We start from the raw sequence: 6,913 nt of genomic DNA, 5'->3' as shown, positions 1-6,913 counted from the left end.
GGAAGGGCAAAAAGTGATATGTTGCTGAACAACCTTTGTGAATCTTTCAACAAGCAACTTGTTGAAGCAAGAGACAAGCCGATCATTACATGCTTGGAGTATATTAGAGAGTATTTGGCCATGAGGATTGTGACTGTGAAGAAGATGCAAGCCACTGCAAAGGGCCCATTAACACCGCAAGCAACAAAAGCATGGGATGAAATCCAAACAGAAGCAAGCAAATTGACGGTTATGATGGTTGATGATGTGACTTACCAGGTATGAAAATTTGCATGACTATGATATTACAATTAATCTTTTGTTAATATGCAAATATGTTCATAGGTTAAAAGTCTGAGAAGCCAATGTGTAGTGAATGTGGGGGATAGAACTTGCACGTGTAGGAGATGGGACTTGACAGGTATGCCATGCAAACATGCTGTGGCAGCCCTATATAACATGATAGAAAACAACATGTATTTCGGTCCATTGGAGAAGTGGGTTGATGAAGCTTACTGGTTAGACACTTGGAAGAAGGTGTATAATCACCAAATCAGGCCCATACCAGGCCCTTATATGTGGACACCCTCAAATTGCCCAACAATAATAACTCTTCCTAAACATCATACTCAGATTGGCAGACCGAAGAAGAGCAGGAAGAAGGCACTAGGTGAGAAGAAGAAATTGGCAGCTAGCAAGAAGAGGAAGAGGAAGATTGAAGAGGTTCAGGAAGTGTTTTCTGAAGGAGGAAGACTTACCAGGTTGGAGCATGAAAAAAGTTGTGGAAGATGTGGAGGTTACGGACACAACATCAGAACTTGCAGGGCACCAATTCAAGAATAATGATGTCAACCATAAAGTTGTGTTTGAGTTAGATTGATGGTGTGTGTTTGAGACTATTTAAGACTTTTGTTTTGAACTTTCTGGTACCATGTCATGGTTTGTGTTTGAAACAATTTAAGACTTGTAGCATGTGTGTTTGATTTGGGACATGATGGTTTGTATGCTATGTTTGATTTGGGACATGATGGTTTGTATGCTATTTTGACAGTATTTTGTTTAATGCTTTTATTACTAGTAGCATGTAGGCAAATAATGCAAACATTACAATAGATTTAGTCATGTCAAATTAAAGTACAATTCAAATGCAAACAATACTAGAAACCAACTACAATGTTACTTCCAATGACAATCATCATTTGACCAGTCAGAGTCCCACACTGGATCATCTTCGTATGGATCATGAAAGTAAACTTCTTCCAGCTCACTGATGTACTTGAAAGCTGCTTTCACAACCTCAGGGTCATAATCATCACCAGGATCCATTTCATGTTCTTCACTTGATCTAAATAAGTCATCTTCTTGCACTAAATAAGCCATCAACTCATCTTCACCCAATTGATATTCCTTGTCTTCCATTTGACTTTTGTCTTGGTCAAACTGCACTTTCTCAATTTCATCGTTCCCTAACTCAACATTCTCAGTTTCATCATGGCTGCAACATGACTGATAATGTGGAACACAAATTTAAAGTAAATAGATGAAACAAGAAGCTCTAAAATTTAACATAAACTAAAATAACAACAACAAAAATTACATTATCCCATACTACAAAGACAATGTTAACAGCTAATCAATAAAAACACACATAAACGAAGAACAAAAACCAACTAATTCCTAGCAATATTTTCAAGCTTGTTACTTCTTTGGTTTTCATTCTTGCAAAATCATCTTTCTTGTTCATCATCTTCACCATCGCTTGAATTACCTTTTCACAACTAGGGCATGTGGGATCATCAGCCCATTTTAGCCATCCACAACTCCCCTTCTGTAACGGACTAAATATATCAACAAACAAACAACCCTAATTCGATTCACAATTCACAGATTACCCCTAAAATTGACCTAAGCAACACGACAGACCAAATCATCATCGATTAACAGACTAGAACCCTAATTCGTGAGTAATTAAAACTTACACAGCACAAGAATCGACGCCCCGGGTTTGCATCGGTCCTGGATATCCGGTAACATGTCGCGGCACCACATGAACATCTCACACAAACCTCATCTGCACGGCAAGGCTTGGAAGGTGAAACCGAGGAGAATTGACTTGACTTGGATTGAGACATCCATTAATCGGGTCGCCCGATAATGCCGTTCAATTACAGGTTGAGAGAATCGCCGGGGATGGTAAAATAAGGGAAAGAGGGTAGATCGAGTAGTTATAAACGAATCAAGGGTAATAAAGTAATTTCCTTTTTTTAACGGGTCAACGACGGGTCAACTGACGGTATGAGTCAGAGGAACCCCCCCAGAGAAACACAGGGGCCCAAACTTCGCAAAATCTTTTTCAGGGGTAAACCCATCGAATGTGGATATAAACCAGGGAGACAAAATGCAGATTTCTCATACAAATAACATAAAAGATCTTAATACAAACAAAGAAATTGACTCAATCAATAAAAAGAAAAGAAAATAATGTTGTAGCCCATTAAATATGCAATACAAGTTCTGGAAAAATTGGAAAAAAGAATGATTATCGGGTATTGAAATTGAGTCCAACATCAATCATATAAACAATGAAGCATATCATGTGAGCTACAAGACACTTTTAGTTAGTTTTTGTTTGTATCTAATATATCTATTGCATATACTGAATTCTTTAATTTTGGGCCCAAAATTTTTTAGGCCTTGTGCGGTTGCATGGGCTGCACGGCCCTTGGGTCGGCCTTGTTGATATACACATCCTTATTAGACTCAAACTAGGAGGAAACTAACTCCAAAACCTCTAGATTTGTATATACGATAACTAGATCCTCGTACTTAAGTAATATTAGTCTAACAAAAACTATTGAGTGATTTTATGCCAAATTAAAATATAAATTATGGCATGTTTCGCAAAATACTCAAAATTTAGTAGCAGGGCAAACCCCTTTACTAAAAACTCTACTAAACATTATAATAATATGATTATTACACGGGAAAATTTCAATAATAGCTCACTTATAGAATGCGTTTTCAAGATTATCCTCACTAATTCAAGTTTTTAATTTTGTCCCTTTGGTATCTCGTCGTCGACGACATGATAGCGAACACCGACGATGCGCTACTAAAACAAATAGGATAACGACACGTGGCCGGAATAGGTTTAAAGCAGGGGTTCCACGAGTGGATAACGGATCGCTGCTACCCTAGGTTAGCAACATAACGCATCGCTGCTACCCTACGTTAGCAACATAACGCATCGTCAACCCTATTCCGGCCAGATTCCGGCCACATGTCGTTATCTTATTTGTTTCAGTAACACATTTTCGGTGTTCGCTATCATGTCGTCGGCGACAAGATACCAAAGGGACAAAGTTGAAAACTTGAATTAATGTGGATAATCTTGGAAACACATTCTATAAATGGGCTATTATGGGAATTTTCTCTTATTACACATATAGTTATTTTAAGGGAAAATTCCCATAATGACCAATTTATAGAATGTGTTTCCAAGATTATCCCTACTAATTTAAGTTTCTACTTTGTCCCTTTGGTATCTCGTCGCCGACGACATGACAGCGAATACTGACGATGCGTTACTGAAACAAATAGGATAACGACACGTGGCCGGAATCTGGCCAGAATAGGTTTAAAGTAGGGGTCCAAGATGCGTTAGTGGATAACACATCGCCGCTACCCTACGTTAGCAACATAACGCATCGCTGCTACCCTACGTTAGCAACATACGTCAACCCTATGTTGCTAACGTAGGGTAGCGGTGATACGTTATCCACTAGCGCATCATGGACCCCCTGCTTTAAACCTATTCCGGCCACGTGTCGTTATCCTATTTGTTTCAGTAACGCATCGTCGGTGTTCGCTATCATGTCGTCGGCGACGAGATGCAAAAGAGACAAAGTTGGAAACTTAAATTACTAGGGATAATCTTGAAAACGCATTCTATAAATGGGTCATTACTGAAATTTTCCCTTATTTTTTTAACTTGTTAGGGGGTGGGGTTTACTCAGCAATAATACAATGATGCACATCACGTGGTACAACCCTTGATTGCATGAATTTTGCCTGCAGCCAAGAACACAATCATTCCCAGGCAGGAATAATCAGGATTTTGTTTGATTAACTTTATTTATATATTTAATACCTAAATTAGAGTGTAAATACTATAGAAGGCTTGACAAAGTTCTTTAATTCTTAAAATACATTATTTTATTGATACAAATAATTCAAATTTTACTTAGGGATTAAAATCCATTTATGAAATTACATGGGTGGTTGGAGTGACAACAAGGTGAGCCATGGTAGGATTTGTGTGAACCATGTATACACACGTATATCATTATTTATTAATATAAGCTTAAATCAAGGTTTAGTTACATTAGAGTCTGGTCAATTACGCATATTTGAACCAAACGAAATATTGATGAATATACTTCAATTGCCTTTATTACACAATAACCTTTTAGAGACTCTAAGCTCGGTTGGTTATATTGACAGGGTAGGATATATAGTGAATTGAGACATTTGTGGAAGTGACAATACCGCGGTTGGTTGGCCTTTATTATTATTATTATTATTATTATTATTATTATTATTATTATTATTTGTGACGTGTGTAAAAAAACACTATTTTTAATTGTTGATTTTGATTATTGTACTTTGTTTATTGTAGATGACATTATTATGTATTAGTCTATGAGCTCGTGTAAAGAGGTTAGCGCCATATTACTCTCATTTACACTTGCATAATGTTGATTTGGTTTTTTTAAGCTTATAATGTTATTTCATGTATAAATCGGATCACATAAAAAATCCTCCTCTTTGTTGTAAAGCTAATCCGTATACGATACTTTCAAATGTTAAATCACATTCTCACAAATACTAACAATCTTTGATCATGTCAAAGACGTCTTGAACCAACACCTTAAATCACTATTTAGGCATATTCAGCTATTCATGTATAATATTCAAGTATAATTTACTGGTTTACAAAGTGAATTAATTAGAGCACTCACTTTGGAGTCTTTATTTATTTCTTCATTTCAAACTTTTAAAGGTCAACTATATTTTTCTTATTTAGACCCTCCGCTGTGGGGCGCGAAAAGGAGGGATGGCGGGCGCCCTTGGGGCGGAACACCGCCAAGGGGCACAGAAGGTGGTGGGGCGCCGTTCCTCCGATCAACCTAACGCCGGGCGTGCTTGTGAATTCAGGTGGGCCCCTCCTCTTCAACGGCTCTCTCTCTCTCGAAAACACAAATACATACATATGTATATATATATAATATATTTATATATTGGATGGGGCTTGGATGGGCGCCCTTACCATAGCGGGAAATTATTGGATGGGGCTTCGATGCCCCGCTTGCTTACGTGGCGCTGACGTGGCACGGTTGAGGGGCTTCGAAGCCCCTCGCCATAAAGGATGACCTTATATGAATCTCTATCTTCATCTTTATCTTTTAAGTTTAGAGACTTTGTTATATCGAATCACTATACATAGAGATTCGTTTTTCACGTCTCTAAAACTCAAAGATTGTCCATTAAGTATTTCGGCTTGTACCTTAGACATGGATTAAAGAGAAGAAAAATAACAAAAATGAATATAGAGATCTATGTGGAGTGTGATATGGAAGGGTAAAATGATTAAAGATATTTTTTAAAAAAGATGGTTTTATTTATTCAGTGTTAGACCCCAATATAACTAAAATTCATCATTTTTTAGATTTATCACTCATTTTATAAAGTCTCTCACATCTCATTCTTAATCTATATTTCTCTCTATATAATATTTTACAAAATATATTCTCTTTCCTCCATACAATGCAAACCATAATCCTTGTGGTACAAACCAAAATACATCTTTTAATTTTTATACATGGAGATTCACCAATCTTCAAATTTTGGAGATCAATTAAAGATAGTTATATATATAGATACAGAGATTGAGATGGATAAGAAAAATAAACAAAAACACATTTATAATAAAATCTCCATCCCCTTCATATAAATTAACTAAAATGCATCATGCATGCTTATCCCTAAACATTGTTCGCATTTTAATATGTGTTATAACATATTTAGTTATTTAAGCACTTATGTACACCTCGTTGAAGTTGGATTACATATTCGATGTCAACTTTTTACACGATTCAACACCCCTTGCCGCAAACCGGTGTGGGTTTATGTTAATTTTTGAGACAATTCAACTTTTGAGCGTGCACGTAGGTGCACAGGTTTAATACTCGTTTTAGATAATTTCGGTACAGTAATCGGATCAATTATTTGAGAAGTAATGAAAATAATGTGTACGTACCTTTTCAAATAAGTAACTACAGTAATAATGAATATTTTATAACATGATTATTAATTAATGAATGAATTAACTAATGGCTAATTGGAAAAGACTATTCCAAGATTCTTTTCCAAAATAGAGTAGACACCTCTCGACCTTTAAAGCATATTCCATGACTTAGGGAATTGCGCCTTTTGCTTTTTTTGGAAGATGGATTATACTTGTAAATTCTCATAAATTCTAAATTTAACTTTTTTAATCGTTATATACTTACAACTACGAAGGATATAAAAATACCTTAAGTTCAATTCCAATGAGTTTTTAGTGAAGTGGTAAAAAAGATATTCGGTGTTTCATGTGACCCAAGTTCAATTCTTACACCCATCATTAAAGTTTCGCGTGACACCATATTAGGAAGACTAGGCGAGTAGGTGCCAGGTGACTTATTCACTAGTTGGATATTTGAACTGAACATGTTTTTATCTCACCACATTGTCGTGCTTTTGGACGAGTGTTCACAGGCATTGGCCTTAGATGAAAGTTTTTACCAGATCGGAAGACGAGCATATCCCGATGTGATTAATTTAGCCAGTAGCCTATTTCAAGAATTTATTGACAGCTAAAAAATAGGGGGTA

This window comes from Bidens hawaiensis, unplaced genomic scaffold (assembly GCF_021521415.1).
Source record: "Bidens hawaiensis isolate Kalapana, Puna unplaced genomic scaffold, B.hawaiensis_p1.1 tig00048170_1, whole genome shotgun sequence".
NCBI classification, from domain to species: Eukaryota; Viridiplantae; Streptophyta; class Magnoliopsida; order Asterales; family Asteraceae; genus Bidens; species Bidens hawaiensis.
The sequence above is the reverse complement of the archived record's forward strand: the minus strand, read 5'-3'. Positions refer to the sequence as shown.